Source organism: Ammospiza caudacuta, chromosome 17 (genome assembly GCF_027887145.1).
Source record: "Ammospiza caudacuta isolate bAmmCau1 chromosome 17, bAmmCau1.pri, whole genome shotgun sequence".
Lineage (NCBI taxonomy): Eukaryota > Metazoa > Chordata > Aves > Passeriformes > Passerellidae > Ammospiza > Ammospiza caudacuta.
In genome coordinates this window covers 831,295-843,488 of record NC_080609.1, presented here as the reverse complement: position 1 = coordinate 843,488, position 12,194 = coordinate 831,295, and the positions used below count along the sequence as shown (strand labels likewise).

Sequence of the window (12,194 nt, the reverse complement as noted above, 5' to 3'; positions counted from 1 at the left end):
TTTTCTCCTTGGGGCAGCTCCTATTGCAAGCATCAGCTGAGCTTCTCTCCAGCCTGATGCCTGTTCTGATTGTTGCAGCAAAACAACTGATGGTAGACAGAAGACACTGACGCTTGCAGAGATGTGACATTTTCCAGTGCCAGCTGTGAGTGGAGTCAGAAGAAAAACTCCTGAAAGCACAACTCCATTGGAAGATTGCCTTCCTTTTCATTCCGATGCTCTAGATCCACTTCTGAATTGTCATTTGTTCGTTAAGGATGGGAAGTTCTCATTCATTATTTTTTTCATGTGGTTTGGAAGTGGAGGGAGCTCTCGTTCATTCACAAACTCCAGACCAAAGTGCCTTTGGAAGATGCCCCTCGTGGCAGTTTTTGCCCAGCCATGGTACTTGTAGATATAAAAAAGCAAGGGCAATGGTATTTGCAGCCAAAACCCAGCAAAGCTTGGCTCAGCCAAAACATCCTGGGGAGATAGAGGCCTCCAGCTGTTCTAGAAATCAGCAGAGTTCCAGCCAAATGGTTGTGTAGCACTAAGTGCAATCTCTTTGCCTGGATCAGAGCCTTGCTCAGCTGAAGAAGCAGAAAGATCAGCAAGGAGCTCCCAAAGGCCCCTCAAATCATTTTGATTTTGCTCATCTTGTGTAAGTTCGCAACTAAACGTGCATTTGCATTTGAGCTAATGAGAGAAAAAAGTGAAAAGAGGCTTTATGGCAGGGCCATGACATTGCACAAGAGGAATCACTGGTGTGCATTTCATTGGACCTCTCTCAATCCTATAAAAGTATTGTAGCCCTGATTTGAAATAGGCTGGTATGAACCAACTTGGAGAGACAGAGACTAAAATGGCTTATGTTTTTATTTTTAAAAAAGGAGAAAAACTACCTAAAGGGTGTTGTTTTGTGACATTTTAAAATATACTACCTCAAAATTACAAACTGCAATAAATTAAGAATTTAAAAAGGTGTGTTTTGGTATATGAATAATAAAAACTACAAAAATGTGCAGATATGAATGCATGTTTTCATAAAAATCATGAAATTCTAGACAAAAAAATACATGCCCTGAAGTACAACACAAAGGCAGACAGAACCGTACTTGAATGATCTCTTTTTAGATTGCTGTAGTTCTTTCCTTGTGAAGAGGAGCTAGGGTATTGCTGACGAAAAGTGGCACAAGCAGGGCGGGGCAGCGTGCCGTGCTCTGTGCAGAGGCTGCCAGGGGCTGCCCGAAGAGCGCCCTGCTGCAGCCAGAGCCCTCCTGGCCTGGGGCCCGGGAGCAAAGGGCCAGGGCAGGCACCTCCTCCTCATCCTGACCCTGCCACCGCTCCCTGCTGCTGCTGCTGAGGGAAAGAGAAGACTCTCTTAAGGCCCCATGAATGAATGCACTTACACAGCCCTGGGGATACCAGTGAAGGAAACCATGTGTCATGTAATGCATGTGTGACCAGAGTCACCAAACACCACCTAAACATGGAATTGTTGCACCTCTCTAGGACAGGCAGAAATTTAAAGAATTAACTGGGGACTTCAGGGCACAAGAGGCCAGAGAAGGGAAACAACTCTGAAGGGAAAAACCATCATATCTGGAGAGGAAAACATCTCCGCCTGCTCAGAATCGGTTGAGGGAACATGTCTCTAATCCTCTCCAGAAAGGGATGCTTTAGGTGACTTTTGCACCTCCAACTGCCTTGGACCAGAGCCAGGAAGATTCAATTATGTAAATGCTACATGATAGATAGATAGATAGATAGATAGATAGATAGATAGATAGATAGATAGAGAGATAGATAGATTTCGTTACTGAAATCTCTCTTTACTGTCCTCTCTGTTGCTACAGATATCAGAACTTGGTAGCCAGTGCCACACTCAACTACAATCCTGAGATTGCTCTCCTGTTGCTTCAAAAAAGCACACTCTTGGGGAATGTGGAGCATGTAGGTCCTTACAGAAAGGGATCAGACCCAGAGCATTGCACTGGGAACTGCACTCTTTGTGCATCTGTGCTCAGGCAAGTTCTTCTCTTGGACTCGACCACAGTGGTGGAGCTAAACTGGCTGGAATCAGAAATGCAGCCCAGCCCCTTCCAGCTCCTGTGACCTCTGAGGAGCAGCTGGAATGCAAGGGCATTGACCTCCTGCTCAGTTCCCAAAACCCAAAACACACACTGATTCCCTGGGCTGCAAAAAGGCATGAGCACTACTAAGCTCAAAGTGATCTGTAAGGCCATACTGGCTGGCCTGGAACCACAACAGTTCCTTCTGCACCAAGGTCCCTGCACAGAATGATGTGTTCTCATGCAAAACTACTGCATTCTCCAGAAGTGATACCTTGGAAATTAAAATTCTAGCAGACCCAGTCCCAGTGCTATAAAAGGGCAGAAAATAATGATGAAAAGAACTTTAGCTGGGAGAAGAAGAAAATGAACAGCCTCTTCCTCCAAGCAAACAAACAAACAAACAAAAAAAAAACAAAAAACAAGAAAAAAAAAGGGGGAAAAGTAATTTCCAAAAGTGGCTCAAATATTTGGATGCACTGAGGAGATGCTGAAGGCCCCTCACGAGGCTCCTGCTCCTGTTGTCCAAGCTAAAGCTTTCTCATCCTGACCAAACAAGCCCCCTTCTCAAACTTCTCAACATCCCTAGGATACTTTAACCCCCTATCCCACCGCCTAAGTATAACCAACTTCCTCAAAGGAGGACAGAACATCGCATCCCACCTAATTGACCTCTCCTAATACAAAATAGTAGGTCCAGAGGGGCTAGCCAGCCTACAACTTACAGCAACCAAAACTGCCACCACCCTCCACTCAGGCCTAATCAAAGCTTACTTAGGATCATTCACCTTATCCATTCTCATCATCCTCGTAGCCACATACAGAAATAACCAATGGCCCTCAACCTTCGTAAAAACCACCAAATCCTCAAAATCATCAACAACGCCCTAATCAACCTCCCAGCACCATCAAACATCTCAACATGATGAAACTTTGGGTCTCTAGTAGGTGTTTGCTTAATTACTCAAATCGTCACAGGTCTTCTGCTAGCTATGCACTACACAGCAGATACCAATCTAGCCTTCTCCTCTGTCGCTCACATATGCCGAGACGTACAATTCGGCTGACTCATCCGCAACCTCCACGCAAACGGAGCCTCCTTCTTCTTCATCTGCATCTACCCACACATCGGCTGAGGACTCTACTACGGCTCATACCTAAACAAAGAAACCTGAAACATTGGAGTCATCCTCCTCCTAACCCTCATAGCAACCGCCTTCGTAGGATACATCCTACTATGAGGCCAAATATCATTCTGAGGAGCTGTAATCACAAACCTATTGTCAGCCATTCCTTACATCAGGCAAACACTAGTCAAATGAGCCTGAGGAGGGTTCTCTGTCGACAACCCCACACTGACCCGATTCTTCGCTCTCCACTTCCTCCTTCCCTTCGTCATCGTAGGCCTTACTCTCGTCCATCTCACCTTTCTCCACGAAACAGCCTCAAACAACCTGCTAGGCATTCCCACAGACTGTGACAAGATCCCCTTCCACTCATACTACACCATCCAAGACATCCTAGGATTCGTACTAATGCTTTCCCTACTTGTCTCACTAGCCCTATTCTCCCTCAACCTCCTAGGTGACCCAGAAAACTTCACCCCAGCCAACCCACTAGTCACCCCTCCTCACATCAAACCCGAGTGATATGTCCTATTTGCTTACGCCATCCTCTGATCCATCCCAAACAAACTAGGAGGCGTACTAGCTCTAGCCGCCTCAATCCTCATCGTATTCCTCACCCCACTACTACATACATCAAAACTACAATCAATACCCTTCCGCCCCCTATCACAAATCCTGTTCTGAACCCTAGTCGCCAACGTCCTCATCCTAACCTGAGTAGGCAGCCAGCCAGTAGGACACCCCTTCATCATCATTGGCCAACTAGCCTCATTCACATACTTCCCAATCATTCTAATTCTATTCCCTCTGATTGAGGCAATTGTCAGTGGGCTGTTGCACACTCACAGGAGCCTTGCTTTTTCCACTGTGTGAGCACAGCCTGCAAACTTGCAGGGCAGTGTTAAAATGATTGAGTGAATTGCTCCTTTGCTTTTTGCTGCCTATGGCATTACTTATGGTGCCTATTTTATGACACATTTCACAAGTAAGTAGATGTTTCCTCTCTACTTAGGTTAGGGTGTATCCTTACTTGGCTTTTGTATGTCTTCCTGCTCTTTCTTAGTGACTGAGTTTCTGATTTTGAAACAGAAAGAGCATTAGGATGCCACTGGTTTGGTAAAGCTCCTGTCAAGGCGTTCAGCTAAAAAGGGGGTGTCTGTAGCCACAGGGGCAGCTAGGTATATACATGCAAGTATCCACGCTCCAGTGTAGGTGCCCTGGACACCCCAGTCAGGCGGATAGGAGTGGGCTCTGACACTCAGGGCTTCCGTGCACCAAGGCAACCTTCTGATGTCACTACGAGAAGGTGGCAACCTTTAAGTTTTTAAAGGTTTATTAAACTTTAAGAAAAGACTGTATAAGGAAAGATTGCAGCACTGGGAAGTCTCCATGATTAGCAGCCGCATGCTCATCTACAAAAGGGATACTCTGCTTTTTTTACCCTTAGCCCCTCCCAATGTTTGGTCAGTCAATTCTTTCTTCTTTCTCTGCCGTCCAGTGGTGGAGATTACTTTCTTGCATCTTGATTGGAGGTCAGGTGTTGTTACACCCTGCCTGCTGGTCACAAGCCAGCCCTCCCCAAATGCCCTGACTACCAAGACTATTACAAGGGGGATAAGAAAGAGGACTATGGGAGGACATATTACAATAACAGCACTTTACATTTGAACATAATATCTATCCACATAATATCTATCTCTTAATTGTGAGAGCCAACTATTACATTACTCACCTATAATGCACAGAAGCAGGAGAGAAGGCACTGGGTTGGCATAACAGCTGAAATCATTGCTAACAAATCTCCCCACATATTTGCACCTTTCTTGGACATGGCCAGGACTCCTGTGGATGTACATCTCTGCCTTTCTTCCCCTTTGGAAGCAGTCAAACTGGCAACTCGTGGGGAAACCAAGGGCTTTGTGGGGGCTGCATTGCTCTGCACACACCCAGGCCACCCGTGGCACAGAGCTTTGGTGCCTAAAAAGATCAACCAGAGGAAAACAGCTGGAGGAGGTTTCATTTGGACCTTTCTTAGCCGCTAACAGAAGTTGTCAAAATGAAAGTGACCAAGCAAGGCCTGATCCCTGCTGCCAGCTCAGGGTTAGAAAGGAGGCATTACTTGATTTCAGTGCTGGGTGCACAGGGAATCACTTCCCTAAGCCCTGCACACCCAGCAATCTCACCTAGTAGTTTGTATCCATGGAACTTAGACATATTCAATACTTTGCTGAAACTTACCGGCTAAACATTACCTCCAATTTTTTGACATATTTCAATCACTTCTCAGAACTTATTGACATCAGAGTAGGAGTGTCCTGTAGCTCCCTGCTGGTCATTGTCACAGGTTCAGGTGACCCATGCAGAAAATAACCCAGGACAAAACTGGGCTTGCAAAGCAAATTCATTCTGTTAGTTGCAGTAGCATATAATACATACTGACCTCTGAATTCCCAAAAATCCACTGAACAGAAGGAGTTGGAGCGTGGTGCTCGGCAGCAGGGGCAGGTAGGCAGTGCACTTCCAGGACATCCCCTGGATCAAAACGCTGTGCATCTCGTCCTTCTCAACCCTTCAGCCCAGAACTAGGCCTTGTATCTCCTGCTTAGGAGTGGAATTTTACAGCAGGAGTTAGAGCAGCAGCTCACACATGCCTGGCATGTGAGATGAGGCCATGATGGCTCAGGATGACTCCATGACTCCCTGCCACCAAGGGCTGCATTGTGCATTGTTCTCCTTTCAAAGCTTGACTGCTCACCCATTGACCAATCCATTGTTTCTCTTTCAAGGGTCATGGTCCCACCTGCTAAACAAGACACTTTTCTTCATTGTCTTGTCAACCTGCTCAAACATGGATCAAATATGGCAGGGCCTGGGACACGACTCCAGTTCCTGACACAGTCATTTGGGAAATATTCCCATTCCTCAAACTGTCCTTTGGTGGTCAAGAGCCTCCTAAAACACTTTCTTCCTTTTGAATGCATTCCAGCTACCTTCTTAGCAGGACCACTCTCCTTATTCTCAAGGCCAAGATCGCCACTTGCACACAGTAAGCACTGCAGTGGGGGAATACATGGTTCAGCACTCCTGTTAAAGCTAAAGGAATTCAAAAGACTATGCCCTGTTTGTTAGACTAAATGCCTCTCCTTCCTATTCTGAGAATCAAACACGAGTGTTTCATCAATACACCCTGCAGGTGCTCTTGCTGAGTGAAACCACATTGCTGTGTCAATAAAGCAGCTGGGACTCAGTTTCTTCATGCAGGAAAAGCCAATTCTTTATTCACATAACTCATTTTTGTACTGTTTTCACAGACTTGTGTTCAACTTCAACTGGCTGGTAGTTTCCTTGCCACACAATTTATTGCTTAGAAGGTGTATTAGTGTGTACATATTAAGACTCTCTCTTTTTAAGACTCACTGTTACTCAGGTGATTACATTTTTCTTTCGTGGATGCTCATGGGACAGGTTTCTTGTTTATTACAGATGCAAACAGTTTTCTTAGCACAATAGCTTGTGCACTCATGACTATTCCCATGGGAAGTTAGCTGGCTGCACATAGAAGATGGAACAGGCCAGCTGGGAATTTACCACAGTGTGGTAAATAGGTATGATTCGTGCTGATAACAATTGAAACAAGAATCAATATTGATACAGTAATTAATATTTGTAAATATTAAAACAGATAAAATTAGTAATGCCGAAGAAAAAGGGAGAGGAGGGGCACCATGCCCCCCCCCCCCCCCCCCCCTCCCCCAGCAGATGTTCAGGAACAGGAGGAAAGCAAGAGATAATGGTTGCTAAAAATTAACAAAGAAGGAACTCTCTGGTTGTGTCCCAGGAAAATGCTAATTATAAGGGATTTATTGCCTTGATACTCTGTCGAAGGAAGGAGACCAGGACACCAGATGGTTCATCACAGGTCCAGTTTATTGAAGAAAGCATCAAACACTTATACAGCAAATAATAAGCTTATGAATATTCTGTAAGCCAAGCAATCTATTGGTTAAACTATACCATTAACTCTTCCTCATTCCTTTGGGCCTACGTTCTCTACTTCTCACGTCTCGCTGTCCATTTCTTTATCATACTCAGCTAGGCCCAAGGACACGTTATCTTGCAGGTGCAAGATTTGGAATTAGCCATGGTCTTGTACTTTTCCATTCTCTAGTCAGCTAAATTCCCAACAGACACCTGCCTGCAAAAAGGCCTCTGCCCTAGTTAGGACATCTTTACCAAATTAATTCAGCTGTGTCCTCTCTCCTCAAGCCACTCTTTGACAAAACTCTCCACAATACTCAGATGTAGTAATTATGTTAGTTTTGGCTTACATTCTATTGGCTTGGTGTAACCCAAAGGTTAATTAAAGGACACAGAGGAGGACTACAAAATTTTCATCAGACGACCCCCAAAGACTTGTGCGACCACCAACCAAGTGGTGGCATATGGATGGTAAAGGTGATGATGAGGGCAGAGGTAGAAGTGTGAAGAATCGAAAATGGGAGGAGACGGCATTGACTCATGGTATATAAGGACGAATATTCACTTGGCAAGCTTGTATGTGATGTGGCAAGGGTCCCAGAGGCCTGCACTTCGTACCCCGCAGTTATCTGTTGCTTATGCGCTATTATTAGAAACAAATTCTCCCTTATATTAATCAAATTCTCTTCTATCCAATTTTATATTTTTATATTTTAAATATTCAATAAAAATTGCTACTACTTTTAATATTGTTTGGGTTTCTTTTTATGACGGGATAATTGGGCAAACATAACAATAGGTAGGCCTGATTTTATAAGGCCTTTCTTTTCTAATAACCCTACCTTTTCTAATACCCCACCCATAATGTGCAACACATTATGACTTTCTTTCAGAAATTAACGAAGAAAACGCAAATTGCCTGCTGAAACCCTTCTGCCCCTTTCCAAATCAGTTTACTCCTCAAGCACATGCCTCAGGCACATCCCTGATGTGCCTCTCTCCCAGCAGCTCAGAGCTGCATTGCACAGCGCTTGCTGTGCACCACAGAGCACAAAGCAGGCCGGCCTGGTGGGCCTGAATATTTCTGCCAAACACTCTGCATCTCACACCTTTGCTCTGGCTCAGTGCAGAACTGCAGGGTTGCAGGCGCTTCCTCCCAGAGCTGCGTGAGGCGCTGGCTCCTGCAGATGGGCCCTGCCAAGCTGTCCCTGCCTCACGCTGGCCTCGCTTCCCTGGCACAAGTGCCGGGCCTGAAGGAGGCTGCCCTGTGCTCCAGCCTGCCGAGCAGCCTGGCTCCCTGCCCCGGTGCCCAGAGTGCTGCACACACTGCTGGCCTTTGCCAGGAGTTGCAGGGCAGCCGGCAGAAGAGGAGGAATCCTCAGCCAGCCCAGCGGCCCGCGGCTGCCCTTGGCCTTTCTCTGCTCCTGGGCACACTCCAGACGGCCATGGCCTCCAGGCCGGGCTGTGCCCAGCACGGCTGCGCTTCCCCTCGGCAGCAGCCAGCTGCCACCTGGGCTCTGAGAGCGGAGGATTCGCCTGCTCCCAGCAAGAGGCACCCAGGGCCCGGCTGCTGCCTCTTGCAGCTCCAAGGGCCTCCTTCCAGCCTGCCTCTGCCGGGGCTCAGGCTGCTCCGGCCTCTGCCGGGGCTCTGCTGGGGCTCCAGCCCGGGCAAGGCCGGGCCCGCTCTCACCTCACAGGCGCTGACAGCTCTGCGCCACAGGAGACCTTCCCGAGCACCCTCTCTGATCTTTCTGCTTTCTCACTTGAGCAAGGTTTTCCTCCAGCCAAAGAGATTATTGCATTTAGGGATACAAATCCAAGTGGCAGGAACCCCATTGCTCTCCAGTCACAGCTGAAGGCCTGCATCTGCACAGGGTGTTTGGGCTGCCTCATTCTTCCTTTGGTTTTGCCTTCAAATGCCATTGCCCTGTCTGCCTCAACTAGAAATACCACAGCTGTGCCATAACCAGCCAGTGGGTCATATTCCAAAGGCAGTGCGGTCTGGAGAGGATGAATGAAGAGGAGCCCTCCTCACTTATGAAACCATACAAAAAAAGCCATATGTGTGACTTAGTACCAATAAAAAACAATTGGTAATTCAGAAGGAAATGTTGAATTTTCTGAAGGGGTCAGAAGGAGGAGAATCTTCCAAGTGAGTTGATGTTTCACAAACTTTATTAATTACAACTCTAATCTATAATTCTATGCTACAAATCTCTTTAGCAACCCTACTCTACAATCCGACTCTAAATTGGTAACAGAGATAACATCTTGACATGATTGCTATGTTCTCGTCTCCTAGGGTTAGGGTTAGGGTTAGGGTTAGGCTTAGGTTCAGGTTTGGGTTTAGGTTTAGGCTTTGGCTGAGGCTTAGGGTTGGGGTTACGGAAAGGTAAGGGATAGAAATAGGGATAGGGTTAGGGTTTGGGTTAGCATTTAAGGTTAGGGTTAGGTTTTAGGTTTAGAGTTTAGGGTTAGGGTTATTCGTCTTCTTCACTGAGTTGATGACTTGTGCCAGGATGAATGGTGGCTTGGCTGATGTTACAAATGGATGCTGTCCACCGGAAAAAAAAATACAACAAAGAACAGTGAACCATTACTTTCCAAGCTCATTGCTTCAGGGACTCAATCAGGATACATCAAGTTCCTGGAAAGACCCAGAAAGAGGAGCAATGGGACCATCTGCTCCCCAGTCATCCCCAATATGCAAGACCTTGCCATCACAGGCAAACCTGGCCCAGAATCCCACTCATCTGTTTATTGTGATGTCTTCATCATGCTGGGATTTTTGCCCTGCCAGTGCTCTAGAAATGGCGCTTTCTGTCCCTGGGTTTTCTTCCTTTCAGGAAACTCCAATGGCTCACATGGGTCCCTGCCTTTGAAAGGCAGGCACTGTGCTGATTCCCACAGGGACAGAAAGCAGTGTCTGCCTTTCCATGCCCTGCCCCTCGTGTGCTGGATGGCACCTTCCTTCCCAGCAGGGCCAGCCCAGTGGCACTGGGCCCTGCAGTTCCCTCTCTGCCACACAACCTGGCAATAACCCTGGCACAGTTCCCGTCTGCTTGAGCGTGCCAGGCAGCAGATGGGGCTGGGACAAGTCCCTCCCAGCTGTCCCTGTTTGCATGGCAGAAACCTCTGAGGGTGGGATGGGGGGCACAAACCAGGGCCCCTCAGAGGCTCACAGTGAGCCCCCCACAGCCCCTCCTGCCACAGCCAAATCTCTGACCCCTAGGCTGGGACTGGCTTCCTTGGGTTCCTCCACCACCATTTCATGTCTCTGTACCCTGCATTGCTCTACTTCAATTCTTTTGCCATTAGATAAAACTGAACACTCCACCAAATCACAAAAGAGGGCAACAGACACAGTCAGAGGACAGAGCACATCTCCTCACAGGAAATGCAGAGGGAGCTGGAGTTATTCAGTTTTGTGAAGGACAGGCCCCAGGGAGACTTTCCAAGACTTCAGAGTGGCTTTGAAGAAAGTGGGGGACATCTTTTTTAACAGGGTCAGTTACAATAGGATAAGGACAAATATTTTTAAACACTAAGGGCACCTAATCAGAGTAGGTCTAAGGAAGAACTTGTTTACTCGGAGCATGGTGCCACCCTGGCACAGCTTGCCCCAAGAGCTTGTAGGAGCCCCATCCCTGCAACCATTCCGGCTCCGGTGGCAAAGGGCTCTGAGCAACCCGATCTCTTTAAAGATGTCCCTGCTCATTGCAGGACACTTGCACCAGAGGACATTTACAGGGCCCTGCCAGCCCAGCCCAGTCTAGGATTCCTCACCATTTTCATTTGAAGAGCAGCAAGAGTGGAGGTGAGGAGGAAGGGGGCTCATCTGCTGCCTTGGGCTTGAGTGGAGGAGGAGCCCATCCCTCAGAGCCTGTTTCACCTGCAGCCCCTTCACATTTTACCTGCAGGAGCTCCTTGGCAGACCAGCGCTGCTCCTCGTCTGTCTGCAGGCAGCAGCTCAGGAAGTCACGCAGCAAAGCCGAGAGGAGCTTGGGCTGCCGCAGCTTTGGGGTCCCTACTGTGGCTATCAGGTATGTAGCCTGGAGAGAAAGGAGACACCAGGCTCCACCTCCTGCTTTCACATCTCTAAGGCTCTCCCAGATCCCTTTGTTTAACCTCTGTTCTTCAGTGGCAGTTTCTGCCCTGGCACAGACCCAGAGATGACTTTCCTTTACCAACCAAAAACCCAAACCCCGATGCAGCCACAGCTTCTCCACCATCCTGCAGATCTTGCCTTGGCAGCTGATTTCATTGCCTGATCTAGTTAGTGGGAACTACATCAGCAAAAGGACATTTGCTTCTCTGAGGATTCATGCCAGCTTGAGATGGCTTTTGGAAGAGGGACTTTGCTATACTAACTAATTTCAAGGGTTAGTACATGAAAGGCATCTCTGCAGTGCTTGTTGGTCCTTTAAGCGCACGTGCCCTAGAACAAAACTCATCAAGCTTTTTGTGCTGTTCTTGAAAACAATGGGAATTGGAAGAAAAGAAAGGAAATCCATCAGTTAATACCCAGGTAGGGAAACAAACATTTACAATCTCCTCTTCAACACAGACACATTAAGATGCCTGCACAAATGTATTGGGATGAAAATGCCTGCTTGGGCACACAGGAGCCACCTGCAGCTCTGTCTCTCAGCAGTCTGAAAATTTCAGCTTCCCATTTTTGCAGCAAAAGAAAAATTGTCTAGGTCAGAAGAAGGAGAGGTTCCATCCCTATGGACACCCTCCAGTCATTTGGCTGCTCAAGTCAATGCAGTAATGGTAGGCCCATTCCAGAAAGTGCCAGGAAACAAACAGGAGGTTTTGGCAGGCTCTCCACATCACCAGGCTCTGGCTTGGTGACGTGCAGAATGTTGCTTGGGCTAGGAGAGAAACACGGTCACTGAGTGTTTCAGCAGCACTGCACAAGAAGCAGAAGACACTCTGTGCATTACACCCTTATGCCCATGTTTTCCAGTGAGAAGAAACTGCACACAGGGTTAGGTTCCTCTCTAAAGACCACGGTTTTAGAAATTTTGTTGGG

The 12,194-nt window shown here is 47.3% G+C and overlaps 1 pseudogene; it reads left to right on the top strand.

Annotated features, from left to right (window-relative positions):
• The first annotated feature begins 2,884 nt into the window (after positions 1-2,884).
• Positions 2,885-4,051, top strand: LOC131565403 (cytochrome b-like; annotated as a pseudogene).
• Positions 4,052-12,194: the final 8,143 nt, after the last annotated feature.